Source organism: Dendrobates tinctorius, unplaced genomic scaffold (genome assembly GCF_039654945.1).
Source record: "Dendrobates tinctorius isolate UK_male_01 unplaced genomic scaffold, ASM3965494v1 ptg000039l, whole genome shotgun sequence".
NCBI classification, from domain to species: domain Eukaryota; kingdom Metazoa; phylum Chordata; class Amphibia; order Anura; family Dendrobatidae; genus Dendrobates; species Dendrobates tinctorius.
In genome coordinates this window covers 62,777,334-62,794,651 of record NW_027361707.1, presented here as the reverse complement: position 1 = coordinate 62,794,651, position 17,318 = coordinate 62,777,334, and positions in this window count along the sequence as shown.

The window sequence follows — 17,318 nt, the reverse complement described above, 5'->3', positions numbered from 1 at the left end:
CCTGAATGATACAACTTCCCACCTCTGCTGCCTCTATTTCTCTGCTGTAATATATCCAAATGGTAATCAACTGAGCCACCCTGCATGTATTTACTCCATTCACTGCCAGCAAGCAGCCTGAATGATACAACTTCCCACCTCTGCTGCCTCTATTTCTCTGCTGTAATATATCCAAATGGTAATCAACTGAGCCACCCTGCATGTATTTACTCCATTCACTGCCAGCAAGCAGCCTGAATGATACAACTTCCCACCTCTGCTGCCTCTATTTCTCTGCTGTAATATATCCAAATGGTAATCAACTGAGCCACCCTGCATGTATTTACTCCATTCACTGCCAGCAAGCAGCCTGAATGATACAACTTCCCACTTCTGCTGCCTCTATTTCTCTGCTGTAATATATCCAAATGGTACAACTCCATACTTCTGCTGCTTGACCATTTTGCTGCATATTTAAATGTGCTTGCTAAAGCTTTGGTATAATTCATTTGTTGCACTGTATGTAATACTTACTGCTTTAGATCTGTGACTGGGGCCTTTCTAGATCTTATCAGGTGGAAGGTGCTATAGCATTTTGCCACATCTTGGTCTAGTGCCTTTGATCATCTAACCATCCCCTGGTGTGCTGGCCCCAGCTGCCAAATTATACCCAACCATCTCCCACAATCCCTCTCTCCTGACCCTGTAGTGTGGCCTATATATGTAGTAGTTGCTAAGGGGAAACACGCAGTGTGGGGTACAGCACGCAAGCATCCCATAAGCAAAGCATCACAGAAGATAAGCATCCAGCAAAACGGCAGTTATACATGGCATGGAATTAACATTCATCTTCTCTCTTCACACAGGTAATCAACTGAGCCACCCTGCATGTATTTACTCCATTCACTGCCAGCAAGCAGCCTGAATAATACAACCTCCCACCTCTGCTGCCTCTATTTCTCTGCTGTAATATATCCAAATGGTAATCAACTGAGCCACCCTGCATGTATTTACTCCATTCACTGCCAGCAAGCAGCCTGAATGATACAACTTCCCACCTCTGCTGCCTCTATTTCTCTGCTGTAATATAACCAAATGGTACAACTCCATACTTCTGCTGCTTGACCATTTTGCTGCATATTTAAATGTGCTTGCTAAAGCTTTGGTATAATTCATTTGTTGCACTGTATGTAATACTTACTGCTTTAGATCTGTGACTGGGGCCTTTCTAGATCTTATCAGGTGGAAGGTGCTATAGCATTTTGCCACATCTTGGTCTAGTGCCTTTGATCATCTAACCATCCCCTGGTGTGCTGGCCCCAGCTGCCAAATTATACCCAACCATCTCCCACAATCCCTCTCTCCTGACCCTGTAGTGTGGCCTATATATGTAGTAGTTGCTAAGGGGAAGCACGCAGTGTGGGGTACAGCACGCAAGCATCCTATAAGCAAAGCATCACAGAAGATAAGCATCCAGCAAAACGGCAGTTATACATGGCATGGAATTAACATTCATCTTCTCTCTTCACACAGATAATCAACTGAGCCACCCTGCATGTATTTACTCCATTCACTGCCAGCAAGCAGCCTGAATGATACAACTTCCCACCTCTGCTGCCTCTATTTCTCTGCTGTAATATATCCAAATGGTAATCAACTGAGCCACCCTGCATGTATTTACTCCATTCACTGCCAGCAAGCAGCCTGAATGATACAACTTCCCACCTCTGCTGCCTCTATTTCTCTGCTGTAATATATCCAAATGGTAATCAACTGAGCCACCCTGCATGTATTTACTCCATTCACTGCCAGCAAGCAGCCTGAATGATACAACTTCCCACCTCTGCTGCCTCTATTTCTCTGCTGTAATATATCCAAATGGTAATCAACTGAGCCACCCTGCATGTATTTACTCCATTCACTGCCAGCAAGCAGCCTGAATGATACAACTTCCCACCTCTGCTGCCTCTATTTCTCTGCTGTAATATATCCAAATGGTACAACTCCATACTTCTGCTGCTTGACCATTTTGCTGCATATTTAAATGTGCTTGCTAAAGCTTTGGTATAATTCATTTGTTGCACTGTATGTAATACTTACTGCTTTAGATCTGTGACTGGGGCCTTTCTAGATCTTATCAGGTGGAAGGTGCTATAGCATTTTGCCACATCTTGGTCTAGTGCCTTTGATCATCTAACCATCCCCTGGTGTGCTGGCCCCAGCTGCCAAATTATACCCAACCATCTCCCACAATCCCTCTCTCCTGACCCTGTAGTGTGGCCTATATATGTAGTAGTTGCTAAGGGGAAGCACGCAGTGTGGGGTACAGCACGCAAGCATCCTATAAGCAAAGCATCACAGAAGATAAGCATCCAGCAAAACGGCAGTTATACATGGCATGGAATTAACATTCATCTTCTCTCTTCACACAGATAATCAACTGAGCCACCCTGCATGTATTTACTCCATTCACTGCCAGCAAGCAGCCTGAATGATACAACTTCCCACCTCTGCTGCCTCTATTTCTCTGCTGTAATATATCCAAATGGTAATCAACTGAGCCACCCTGCATGTATTTACTCCATTCACTGCCAGCAAGCAGCCTGAATGATACAACTTCCCACCTCTGCTGCCTCTATTTCTCTGCTGTAATATATCCAAATGGTAATCAACTGAGCCACCCTGCATGTATTTACTCCATTCACTGCCAGCAAGCAGCCTGAATGATACAACTTCCCACCTCTGCTGCCTCTATTTCTCTGCTGTAATATATCCAAATGGTAATCAACTGAGCCACCCTGCATGTATTTACTCCATTCACTGCCAGCAAGCAGCCTGAATGATACAACTTCCCACCTCTGCTGCCTCTATTTCTCTGCTGTAATATATCCAAATGGTACAACTCCATACTTCTGCTGCTTGACCATTTTGCTGCATATTTAAATGTGCTTGCTAAAGCTTTGGTATAATTCATTTGTTGCACTGTATGTAATACTTACTGCTTTAGATCTGTGACTGGGGCCTTTCTAGATCTTATCAGGTGGAAGGTGCTATAGCATTTTGCCACATCTTGGTCTAGTGCCTTTGATCATCTAACCATCCCCTGGTGTGCTGGCCCCAGCTGCCAAATTATACCCAACCATCTCCCACAATCCCTCTCTCCTGACCCTGTAGTGTGGCCTATATATGTAGTAGTTGCTAAGGGGAAGCACGCAGTGTGGGGTACAGCACGCAAGCATCCCATAAGCAAAGCATCACAGAAGATAAGCATCCAGCAAAACGGCAGTTATACATGGCATGGAATTAACATTCATCTTCTCTCTTCACACAGGTAATCAACTGAGCCACCCTGCATGTATTTACTCCATTCACTGCCAGCAAGCAGCCTGAATGATACAACTTCCCACCTCTGCTGCCTCTATTTCTCTGCTGTAATATATCCAAATGGTAATCAACTGAGCCACCCTGCATGTATTTACTCCATTCACTGCCAGCAAGCAGCCTGAATGATACAACTTCCCACCTCTGCTGCCTCTATTTCTCTGCTGTAATATATCCAAATGGTACAACTCCATACTTCTGCTGCTTGACCATTTTGCTGCATATTTAAATGTGCTTGTTAAAGCTTTGGTATAATTCATTTGTTGCACTGTATGTAATACTTACTGCTTAAGGCTAGTTTCACACTTGCTTTTTTTTGCAGCGCGTTTTTCCCGCAAAAAAACGCATTGAAAAAACGCATACAAAAGCATACAACTGCTGCGATTTTTTCAAGCATTTTTATGAGCATGCATGAAAAAAACGCAGCGTTTTTAAGCGTTTGTATGCGTTTTTAGTGCGTTTTTACCGCGTTTGCGTTTTTTTCCAACATTTTTAGGTGGCCCCTCACACTACCCAAACCATGACTTTACTAACCCTAACCCTGACCCTAACCCTAACCCTAACCCTGACCCTAACCCTAACCCTAACCCTGACCCTTAACCAAATCATACTTAACCCTAACCCAAACCCTAAACCCTAACTAACCCTAACCCTAACCCTAACCCTGACCCTAACCCTAACCCTAACCCTAACCCTGACCCTAACCCTAACCCTAACCCTGACCCTAACCCTTAACAAAACCATACTTAACCCTAACCCTGACCCTAACCCTAACCCTAACCCTAACCCTGACCCTAACCCTTAACCAAACCATACTTAACCCTAATCCTGACCCTAACCCTGACCCTAACCCTAACCCTAACCCTGACCCTAACCCTTAACAAAACCATACTTAACCCTAATCCTGACCCTAACCCTGACCCTAATCCTTAACAAAACCATACTTAAAGCTAACCCTGACCCTAACCATAACCCTGACCCTAACCCTAACCCTAACCCTAACCCTGACCCTAACCCTAACCCTAACCCTAACCCTGACCCTAACCCTTAACAAAACCATACTTAACCCTAATCCTGACCCTAACCCTGACCCTAATCCTTAACAAAACCATACTTAACCCTAACCCTGACCCTAACCATAACCCTGACCCTAACCCTAACCCTAACCCTGACCCTAACCCTAACCCTAACCCTAACCCTGACCCTAACCCTTAACAAAACCATACTTAACCCTAATCCTGACCCTAACCCTGACCCTAACCCTTAACCAAACCATACTTAACCCTAACCCTGACCCAAAACCCAACCCTAACCCTGACCCTGACCCTAACCCTAACCCTAAACCCCCTTAACTAACCCTAACTCTAACCCAAACCCCTAAATTCCATGGTTAAAAAAAAAAAACGCATATGCAAAAAAACGCTTACATGAGCATGCCAGTGCGCACATATGCGCATCCATAGGCTATAATGGCCATTTTTAGCGCAAAACGTGCGCATATGTGCGCATGCGCTTTTTTGCAGGGCCAAAAAATGCAACATGATGCGTCTGGAAAATCCAATCGCACACCCCAAAAAAACGCAGCGCATGAAAATCGCATACATGCGCTTACAAGCGCGCAGGTATGCGCACCCATGTTAAATATAGGGGAAAAAACGCATGCGCAGGTTAGCGTTTTTTTCCAGCGCTAAAAAACGCAAATGTGAAACCAGCCTTAGATCTGTGACTGGGGCCTTTCTAGATCTTATCAGGTGGAAGGTGCTATAGCATTTTGCCACATCTTGGTCTAGTGCCTTTGATCATCTAACCATCCCCTGGTGTGCTGGCCCCAGCTGCCAAATTATACCCAACCATCTCCCACAATCCCTCTCTCCTGACCCTGTAGTGTGGCCTATATATGTAGTAGTTGCTAAGGGGAAGCACGCAGTGTGGGGTACAGCACGCAAGCATCCTATAAGCAAAGCATCACAGAAGATAAGCATCCAGCAAAACGGCAGTTATACATGGCATGGAATTAACATTCATCTTCTCTCTTCACACAGATAATCAACTGAGCCACCCTGCATGTATTTACTCCATTCACTGCCAGCAAGCAGCCTGAATGATACAACTTCCCACCTCTGCTGCCTCTATTTCTCTGCTGTAATATATCCAAATGGTAATCAACTGAGCCACCCTGCATGTATTTACTCCATTCACTGCCAGCAAGCAGCCTGAATGATACAACTTCCCACCTCTGCTGCCTCTATTTCTCTGCTGTAATATATCCAAATGGTAATCAACTGAGCCACCCTGCATGTATTTACTCCATTCACTGCCAGCAAGCAGCCTGAATGATACAACTTCCCACCTCTGCTGCCTCTATTTCTCTGCTGTAATATATCCAAATGGTACAACTCCATACTTCTGCTGCTTGACCATTTTGCTGCATATTTAAATGTGCTTGCTAAAGCTTTGGTATAATTCATTTGTTGCACTGTATGTAATACTTACTGCTTTAGATCTGTGACTGGGGCCTTTCTAGATCTTATCAGGTGGAAGGTGCTATAGCATTTTGCCACATCTTGGTCTAGTGCCTTTGATCATCTAACCATCCCCTGGCGTGCTGGCCCCAGCTGCCAAATTATACCCAACCATCTCCCACAATCCCTCTCTCCTGACCCTGTAGTGTGGCCTATATATGTAGTAGTTGCTAAGGGGAAGCACGCAGTGTGGGGTACAGCACGCAAGCATCCCATAAGCAAAGCATCACAGAAGATAAGCATCCAGCAAAACGGCAGTTATACATGGCAGTTAGTCTGGGCAGGAGTCAGGTAACCCACACCTTGCCTTCCCCTTTAGCCATGTGCTTTATTTTTATCCTCCTGTGTTCCCTTGCCATCCACATTCATCACCCTATCCCCCCTCCATCACGACTCATACACATCAGCCCCTCTATACTTCCCTCTCCCATGTACAGCTCCCACACACTCCTCACCTTCCTGAGAAACCTCAGCCCATCTTGCCCAAACACATCGCAGAAAAAAACTACTTACAATTCCAACAACTATTGGCTCTTTATCTTCCTTCTCCTACTGATTTCAGGGGACATCTCCCCCAACCCTGGTCCACCATCCCCCAACCTCAACCCCTACCCTACCTCATATCGAAACCACAATAATCTGATTAACATTACTTGCACTCCCTCATCTCAATCTTTTAATTGTGCCCTCTGGAATCCACGGTCTGCTTGTAACAAGCTTCCTTTCCTACACAACTACTTTCTGAACAACTCTCTTAATCTGTTGGCCCTCACTGAAACCTGGATTCAGGATTCTGACACTGTCTCTCCTGCTGCCATTTCCTACAGTGGCTTACAATTCTCTCACTCCCCGAGACCCACAAACAAACCTGGTGGTGGAGTTGGCATACTCCTGTCCCCACAATGCACTTTCCAGGTCATCCCCCCAGTCCCATCACTCTTATTCCCTTCTTTTGAGGTCCACACCATCAGGCTCTTCCGTCCCCTCTCCCTCAGGGTAGCGGTCATATACCGGCCCCCAGGCTCACCCACCCTCTTCCTTGACCACTTTTCAGCCTGGCTGCCACACTTCATGTCCTCAGAACTACCAACCCTCATCCTGGGAGACTTCAACATCCCCATTAACAGCCCTAATTCCACATCTGCATCCCAGCTTCTATCACTAACCACCTCTCTAGGCCTCTCACAGCTTTCAACCTCTGAGACACATAAGGACGGTAACACCCTTGATCTGGTCTTCTGCCGGCTCTGTTCAATCTCCCACCTAAACAACTCACCGCTTCCACTCTCTGACCACAACATTCTCTCCTTCAAGCTCACAAATCCTCGCCCACCCCAGCTCATTCCTACCTACCACACAGTCAGAAATCTACAAGCTATTAACCCTCAGACACTTTCAGATTCCCTACACTCATCTCTGTCCCCAATCTCCTCTCTTTCCTGTCCTAATCTGGCTGTTCATCACTACAATGACACTCTTAGAAGCACCCTTGACCAAGTAGCTCCCCTCACCCTCAGAACCTCCAAACACAGAGTAAAAGAGCCCTGGCTCACATCGCAAACTCAACTTCTCCAGCAATGCTCCAGGAGTGCTGAACGCCTATGGAGAAAAACCCGCACACCAGAAGACTTCTTCCACTTCAAATTTATGTTAAGAACCTATAACGCTGCCCTTCACCTTGCCAAACAGACCTACTTCACCACCCTGATCTCCTCACTAGCCACCAACCCCAAGAAACTTTTTGACACTTTTCACTCCCTCCTCAGGCCAAAAGCACAAGCCCCTATCACAGACATTTGTGCTGTTGACCTGGCCTACCACTTTACAGAAAAAATAGATAATATCCGTCAAGAAATCTGCTCCCAACCACCAAGTGCTGTGACTCCCATCCCTTCCTACATCTCCCCTGGCTCACTCTCCACATTTGATCCCATAACAGAAGAAGAAGTCTCCAGACTCCTCTCTTCTTCTCGTCCGACTACATGCACTACCGACCCCATTCCCTCACATCTCCTCCAGTCTCTCTCTCCAGTCGTCTCAACCCACCTAACTACAATCTTTAATCTCTCCCTCTCCTCGGGCATTTTCCCATCCTCCTTCAAACACGCCATCGTTACTCCACTACTAAAGAAACCTGCTCTCGACCCATCCTGCACAAACAACTACAGACCAGTCTCCAATCTCCCCTTCATCTCTAAACTTTTGGAACGCCTAGTTTACTCCCGCCTTACCCGTTACCTCTCCATTCACTCCCTTCTAGACCCTTCACAGTCCGGCTTCCGCCCCCTACATTCGACTGAAACTGCACTCATCAAAGTGACCAATGACCTTCTGACAGCAAAACGTAACGGTGACCACTCTCTGCTCACTCTTCTTGACCTATCTGCAGCTTTCGATACTGTTGACCACCATCTCCTACTCTCTAGGCTCCAGTCACTAGGCATTAAGGACACTGCACTCTCCTGGTTCTCTTCCTATCTATCTGACCGCTCCTTCAGTGTTTTGTTCTCTGGCTCCACGTCATCTCCTCTTCCTCTTGCTGTCGGGGTACCTCAGGGCTCAGTCCTTGGCCCCCTTCTTTTCTCTCTCTACACGGCCCCAATTGGACAGACCATCAGCAGATTTGGCTTTCAGTACCATCTTTATGCTGATGACACACAACTATACACGTCTTCCCCCGACCTTACCCCCGCTGTACTACAGAACGCCAGTGACTGTCTGTCCGCAGTCTCCAATATCATGTCCGCTCTCTATCTGAAACTCAACCTCTCCAAAACTGAACTTCTTCTGCTCCCGCTGTCTACTAACCTCCCTAAATCTGACATTTCCTTCTCCGTGGGTGGTACCACAATAACACCCCGGCAGCAGGTGTGCTGTCTGGGTGTTATGTTTGACACCAATCTCTCCTTTACATCCCATATACAATCCCTTGCCCGCTCTTGCCGCTTACACCTAAAGAACATCTCTAGAATCCGCCCTTTTCTCACTATGGAAACAACAAACACCCTCACTGTTGCATTGATCCACTCTCGCCTGGATTACTGCAACGCTCTATTAATTGGCCTCCCCGTCACTCGACTATCCCCTCTCCAGTCCATACTCAATGCAGCAGCCAGGATCGTCCATCTGGGTAATCGGTACTCGGATGCGTCCGCTCTTTGCCAGTCCTTACATTGGCTGCCCATTCATTATAGGATCCAATTCAAAGTACTTGTTCTCACCCACAAAGCTCTCCACAGTGCGGCACCCCCTTACATCTCTTCTCTCATTTCTGTCTATCGGCCTAGCCGATCGCTGCGCTCTGCAAACGACTTTCGACTAACCTCTGCACTAATCCGTACCTCCCACTCCCGACTCCAAGACTTCTCCCGTGCTGCTCCTATCCTCTGGAATGCTCTACCCCAAGAAATCAGGACTATCCACAATTTGCATAGTTTTAGGCGCTCCCTCAAAACACACCTGTTCAGAGCGGCCTATCACATTCACTAATCAAAGTCATTCTCTGTGTAAGTGTGCGTGCGTAGCCCATTCACTATCTCCATCCATCCTTCACTCCTGCAAGATGGCTGGACCTTCATTGTAAATACACCATTGTAAATACACACCTGTACTCTGTATCTCCCTCACCTCATTGTAGATTGTACGCTCTCACGAGCAGGGTCGTCTTATTTCGTCTTATTTTGCTTTAATTATTGTATTGTTAGCGTTGTTACTTATGACTTGTGTTTTGAAACTGTTAAACTGTAAAGCGCTGCGGAATATGTTGGCGCTATATAAATAAAGATTATTATTATTATAATAACTGGTGTGTGATGCCCTTACATGTCCGTGGCTGCATGTGCGCTACATTGAAAAGGCCAGCGTTTGTCGCTTACAGGTGCAGATAACCCGCTGAACAACGTTAGTGATGGGGATCACTGATTACAATTATTACCCGCGAACAATGATTTCCCAGTAAGTGCAGGTCAACTGCAGTTCCGGAATAAGGCCTAACCGTCATTCCTGAAAAAATGAAAAACTTACGTGTGCAAACCACAGGTGCTGTAGCTTGCTTAACAGCTCGCCAGCCGTTCTCACGCCCAGTATGCATTACACGTGATTGCACAAAGGTGAGAAAGGGTACCGTATCCCCAGATAACATGTATGGATAGCGTACACATTCAAAATATATGTCTATACATCAGGAGGCAGGCTCAGACGGTGTTAGGCCCAGTATGGATTGCACGTGATTGCACAAAGGTGAGAAAGGGTACCGTATCCCCAGATAACATGTATGGATAGCGTACACATTCAAAATATATGTCAAATACATCAGGAGGCAGGCTGAGACGGTGTTAGGCCCAGTATGGATTGCACGTGATTGCACAAAGGTTAGAAAGGGTACCGTATCCCCAGATAACATGTATGGATAGCGTACACATTCAAAATATATGTCTATACATCAGGAGGCAGGCTCAGACGGTGTTAGGCCCAGTATGGATTGCACGTGATTGCACAAAGGTTAGAAAGGGTACCGTATCCCCAGATAACATGTATGGATAGCGTACACATTCAAAATATATGTCTATACATCAGGAAGCAGGCTCAGACAGTGTTAGGCCCAGTATGGAATGCACGTGATTGTACAAAGGTTAGAAAGGGAACCGTATCCCCAGATAATATGTATGGATAGCGTACACATTCAAAATATATGTCTATACATCAGGAGGCAGGCTCAAACGGTGTCAGGCACAGTATGGATTTGACGGCCCAGACTACACAGCGGAGGAGCAGGGAGAGGTAAAGATTGCAAATGCTGGGGCCCTGCCCAAGCAAGGGGGGCCCACTCGTGGGCGTCGGTACTGGCACTGGGCCCCTCATAGTACGGTGGTGTGTCTGACGGCGGGTGTGCACCACCACCGTCAGAGACACTTGATTGCACTATGAGGGACCCTGTGCCAGTGCCCGCGCCCAAGAGTCGGTCTACCCACCTGTCCAGGGCAACGGCACTCGCACGGTGTCGTGCGCTAGGTGGTGACCCCGGCCATGGGGGGGGAGGCAGCACAGTTAGGGAGTTTTAGAAAGTGGCATATGTTGATGTTGGACATTCAGCTGATGCAAAAGGTGAAATAGGTCAAGTCCCAGGAAGAGGTGGACCAAAGCAAGCCATTTTTCTGTCACCCTATGTGTCATCAGGGGAAGGTGGGACAAAATCCTTGGAAACCCATGCGTGGTTCATTTTAATGAAGGTTAGATCATCCACATTTTGGGTTGACAGACGGGTCCTTTTTTCTGTCAGGATTGATCCAGCTGCACTGAAGACTCTTTCCGATAGCACACTTGCAGCTGGGCAAGCGAGCTCCTGTAAAGCATATTGTGCCAATTCAGGCCAGGTGTCCAGTTTAGCGGCCCAATAGTCAAAGGGGAATGACCTGTGTGGGAGAACATCGATATGGGAGGAAAAGTAGTTTGTAACCATAGTTGACAACTGCTGTCTCCTGTCACTTTCCATCGATGCAGTATTACCAGTTGTGTGAGCGGTATTTGAAAAATCAGTCCACAACATTGTCATGAAACCCCTGTCTCCAACGCCACTTCTGCTGTGTGCACCACGAACACCTCTGCCAAGCTGACCCCGGCCCGTACGGCTCGTGTGAGAACCATCACCGCTGCTGTGTGCTGGGAATGCCTCAAGCAACCGATTTACCAGAGTTGCTTGTTTATTAGCCAATATTAGGTCAAGGTTCTCCTGTGGCATGATGTTTTGTAATTTGCCTTTATAGCGTGGATCCAGGATGCTGGCCAACCAGTAGTCGTCATCGTTCATCATTTTGGCAATGCGGGGGTCCCTTTTTAGGATCTGCAAGGCATAATCTGACATGTGGGCCAATGTTCCCGGTGTCAATGATGCACTGCGAGTGCTGGTTGGAGGAGCACTTTCTGGCAAATCCACATCCCTCCAGTCACGCACAAACCCTGTACCAGACCTTGCCACGCCAACATTTTCACTTGCCCCACGAGATGCATCCTCCTCCCCTAAGTAATCATCCCCATCATCCTCCTCCTCCTCCTCCTCTTCCTCCACCTCGTCCAGGTGAGGTCCCTGAGCAGACAATGGCTGAATGTCATCAAGGATTCCCTCCTCCTCTTCCTCCTCATCAACATTGGCTGCAGAAGCCTGCTCCTTAAGGTGCGTCAAAGTTTGCATGAGCAGACGCATAAGTGGGATGCTCATGCTTAGGATGGCGTCGTCTGCGCTTACCAGCCGTGTGCATTCCTCAAAACACTGAAGGACTTTACAGAGGTCTTTCAGCTTCGACCACTGCACACCTGTCAACTCCATGTCTGCTCTCAAAGTGCCTGGCCGTGTATCCTCCCACAAATGCATTATGGCCTGCCTCTGCTCGCAGAGCCACTCCACCATGTGCAGGGTGGAGTTCCACCTTATTGCAATGTCGATAATGAGGTGGTGGTTGGGAAGGTGGAGCAATCGCTGCAGCTTCTGCATACGAACGGAGTGTACAGGTGACCGGCGGATGTGCGCGCACAGTCTTCGCACCTTCTGGAGCAGGGCTGTTAACTCCGGATAATTTTTGAGGAAGCACTGCACCACCAGGTTCAAGGTGTGAGCCAAGCAAGGTATGTGGCTGAGTTCTGAAAGGGCTATGGCTGCCACAAAATTACGGCCGTTATCACTAACTACCTTGCCTGCTTCAAGATGTACACTGCCCAGCCATGACTCAGTTTGTCGCTTCAAGTACTCGGCCAGCACCTCGGCGGTGTGTCTGTCGCCCAAACACATCATCTGCAACACAGCCTGCTGACGCTTTCCACTAGCTTCTCGATAGGGGGACACCTCGTGTGCAACAGTGGCAGCTGCAGATGGAGTGCTCGTACGACTGCGCTCTGTGGACGAGCTTTTGCTTCTGGAGGAGGAGGAGGAGGGTCGAACGCCTACAGCCAACTGTTTCCTATACCATGGGCTAGGCAGCACTGTCCCACCACCGCTGTCCCCTGTGGACCCTGCATCCACCACATTAACCCAGTGCGCAGTGATGGACACGTAACGGCCCTGGCCATGCCGACTGGACCATGCATCAGTTGTGAGGTGCACCTTTCTGCTCACTGACTGCTTGAGTGCATGGACAATGCGGTCTTTCACATGATGGTGGAGGGCTGGGATGGCTTTGCGAGAGATGAAGTGGCGACTGGGTAGGTCATAGCGTGGTACTGCATAGGCCATGAGTTCGCGGAAAGCTGTGCTTTCCACCAACCGAAAGGGCATCATCTCAAACGAGATTAGTTTGGCAATGTGGGCGTTCAAACCCAGTGTACGCGGATGAGAGACTGAGTACTTTTTTGACCTACTCATAGTGTCTGGGAGGGTGAGCTGGACTTGAGAGCTGCATATGGTGGAAGTAGCGGTGGACAGGGCGGACTGAGAGAGGGTTGATGATGGTGATGGAGTTGTTGTTCTTTCTGATGGCCTAGAATCAGTCTTTCGTTGATATAACAGTGGGATTCCCTGACTGCTGTGGCCTTGCAACGACACCTCAACATTTGCTGCTGTGCTAACCGGTGGGCTTACAGTGGGGGAAACAATGTAGCGTTGCTGACTACCTTCGTTGTGATCAGTTGCACATGTGGCACTTGAGGTTTGGTGTTGTGTCCACGCTTGCAAGTGCATGCTGGTTAAATGTCTAAGCATGCAACTGGTATTCAAATTTTTCAGATTTTTCCCTCGGCTAAAGGTCTTTGCGCACTTCTTACAGATAACCTTGGCCTGATCATGAGGATTTTGTTCAAAAAAGTGCCACATTGCACTCTTCCTACTTTGGCAGACATTTTGCGGCCTAGCACACTGTGATCTTTTGACCCTCTGGACAAGCTGTCCAGCAACTCTTTTGATGTTTGGAACCTGTCTTTGGAGTGCTCCGGGCCTGCCAGATAACAGCTGTTGCGATGTCGATGTCTGCTGTGGATGCTCCTCCTCATCTGAGCTATTGGAAGCAGCACCCTCTTCCCCCAATGGATGCCAATCTGGGTCAACAACTGGGTCATCCATCACCTCCTCTTCTATGTCATGTGCACCTTCCTCTGTGTCACTGTGTATGGTGGTATAGTGTGCGGGAAGGGGCACCTGAGTCTCATCAGGGTCAGAATCTGGCTCTGTACACTGCAAGGACAATGTAGTGCTCTGAGTGAATGAACCAGCAGAATCATCCATCAGCGGCTGTGCATCAGTGCACTCCATGTCAGATTCATCTTGGCCTGGGTAATTCACCATTTCACTTGATAATCCAGGCATGGTATGTGAAAACAGCTCCATGGAGTAATCAATAGTATGGCCTGCGTCATCCTTCAATCTTGGTTGGGGTGAAGGACACAAGGAAAGGTGTGGTTCATGAACATGAGCTTCCAATGACGACTCAGTGCTTTTACTTTTTACAACTGAAGAAGAGGAGGCGATAGAGCTGGAGGCTGAGTCAGCAATGTAAGACAAAACTTTTTCCTGATGCTCCATCTTTAAAAGCGGTTTGCCAACTCCTAGAAAACTAAGCGTTCGAGGCCTTATGTAGCCAGACGATGACGCAGGCTCAACACCTCCTGCATTCCTATTTTGCTCTTGCCACTACCATCAGATCCACCACCAACATCATCATTACCAGCTGCCAACCCCCGCCCAATTCCACGGCCTCTTCCACCAGCCTTCCTCATTTTTGGTAGAAATGTAGACAAAATCCAACAAACTATATAGTAATGTAAAACAAGGTACAATGTGTCTAGGACAGGGGAGATTTTGAATTTCTGCAGACACTTGTGGACACTGGACACTTTTGGATTGTGTGAGGCCCACTGAATATCTGAGCGCTCTGTCACAGGCTCGATGGCACAGCTGTGACCAAAATGACTAGAGGATAAGGGAGATTTTGAATTTCTGCACACACTTGTGGACACTGGACACTTTTGGATTGTGTGAGGCCCACTGAATATCTGAGCGCTCTGTCACAGGCTCGATGGCACAGCTGTGACCAAAGTGACTAGAGGATAAGGGAGATTTTGAATTTCTGCACACACTTGTGGACACTGGACACTTTTGGATTGTGTGAGGCCCACTGAATATCTGAGCGCTCTGTCACAGGCTCGATGGCACAGCTGTGACCAAAGTGACTAGAGGATAAGGGAGATTTTGAATTTCTGCACACACTTGTGGACACTGGACACTTATGGATTGTGTGAGGCCCACTGAATATCTGAGCGCTCTGTCACAGGCTCGATGGCACAGCTGTGACCAAAGTGACTAGAGGATAAGGGAGATTTTGAATTTCTGCACACACTTGTGGACACTGGACACTTTTGGATTGTGTGAGGCCCACTGAATATCTGAGCGCTCTGTCACAGGCTCGATGGCACAGCTGTGACCAAAGTGACTAGAGGATAAGGGAGATTTTGAATTTCTGCAGACACTTGTGGACACTGGACACTTTTGGATTGTGTGAGGCCCACTGAATATCTGAGCGCTCTGTCACAGGCTCGATGGCACAGCTGTGACCAAAATGACTAGAGGATAAGGGAGATTTTGAATTTCTGCACACACTTGTGGACACTGGACACTTTTGGATTGTGTGAGGCCCACTGAATATCTGAGCGCTCTGTCACAGGCTCGATGGCACAGCTGTGACCAAAGTGACTAGAGGATAAGGGAGATTTTGAATTTCTGCACACACTTGTGGACACTGGACACTTATGGATTGTGTGAGGCCCACTGAATATCTGAGCGCTCTGTCACAGGCTCGATGGCACAGCTGTGACCAAAGTGACTAGAGGATAAGGGAGATTTTGAATTTCTGCACACACTTGTGGACACTGGACACTTTTGGATTGTGTGAGGCCCACTGAATATCTGAGCGCTCTGTCACAGGCTCGATGGCACAGCTGTGACCAAAATGACTAGAGGATAAGGGAGATTTTGAATTTCTGCACACACTTGTGGACACTGGACACTTTTGGATTGTGTGAGGCCCACTGAATATCTGAGCGCTCTGTCACAGGCTCGATGGCACAGCTGTGACCAAAATGACTAGAGGATAAGGGAGATTTTGAATTTCTGCACACACTTGTGGACACTGGACACTTTTGGATTGTGTGAGGCCCACTGAATATCTGAGCGCTCTGTCACAGGCTCGATGGCACAGCTGTGACCAAAGTGACTAGAGGATAAGGGAGATTTTGAATTTCTGCACACACTTGTGGACACTGGACACTTATGGATTGTGTGAGGCCCACTGAATATCTGAGCGCTCTGTCACAGGCTCGATGGCACAGCTGTGACCAAAGTGACTAGAGGATAAGGGAGATTTTGAATTTCTGCACACACTTGTGGACACTGGACACTTTTGGATTGTGTGAGGTCCACTGAATATCTGAGCGCTCTGTCACAGGCTCGATGGCACAGCTGTGACCAAAGTGACTAGAGGATAAGGGAGATTTTGAATTTCTGCACACACTTGTGGACACTGGACACTTTTGGATTGTGTGAGGCCCACTGAATATCTGAGCGCTCTGTCACAGGCTCGATGGCACAGCTGTGACCAAAATGACTAGAGGATAAGGGAGATTTTGAATTTCTGCACACACTTGTGGACACTGGACACTTTTGGATTGTGTGAGGCCCACTGAATATCTGAGCGCTCTGTCACAGGCTCGATGGCACAGCTGTGACCAAAGTGACTAGTGGATAAGGGAGATTTTGAATTTCTGCACACACTTGTGGACACTGGACACTTTTGGATTGTGTGAGGCCCACTGAATATCTGAGCGCTCTGTCACAGGCTCGATGGCACAGCTGTGACCAAAGTGACTAGAGGATAAGGGAGATTTTGAATTTCTGCACACACTTGTGGACACTGGACACTTTTGGATTGTGTGAGGCCCACTGAATATCTGAGCGCTCTGTCACAGGCTCGATGGCACAGCTGTGACCAAAATGACTAGAGGATAAGGGAGATTTTGAATTTCTGCACACACTTGTGGACACTGGACACTTTTGGATTGTGTGAGGCCCACTGAATATCTGAGCGCTCTGTCACAGGCTCGATGGCACAGCTGTGACCAAAGTGACTAGAGGATAAGGGAGATTTTGAATTTCTGCACACACTTGTGGACACTGGACACTTATGGATTGTGTGAGGCCCACTGAATATCTGAGCGCTCTGTCACAGGCTCGATGGCACAGCTGTGACCAAAGTGACTAGAGGATAAGGGAGATTTTGAATTTCTGCACACACTTGTGGACACTGGACACTTTTGGATTGTGTGAGGTCCACTGAATATCTGAGCGCTCTGTCACAGGCTCGATGGCACAGCTGTGACCAAAGTGACTAGAGGATAAGGGAGATTTTGAATTTCTGCACACACTTGTGGACACTGGACACTTTTGGATTGTGTGAGGCCCAC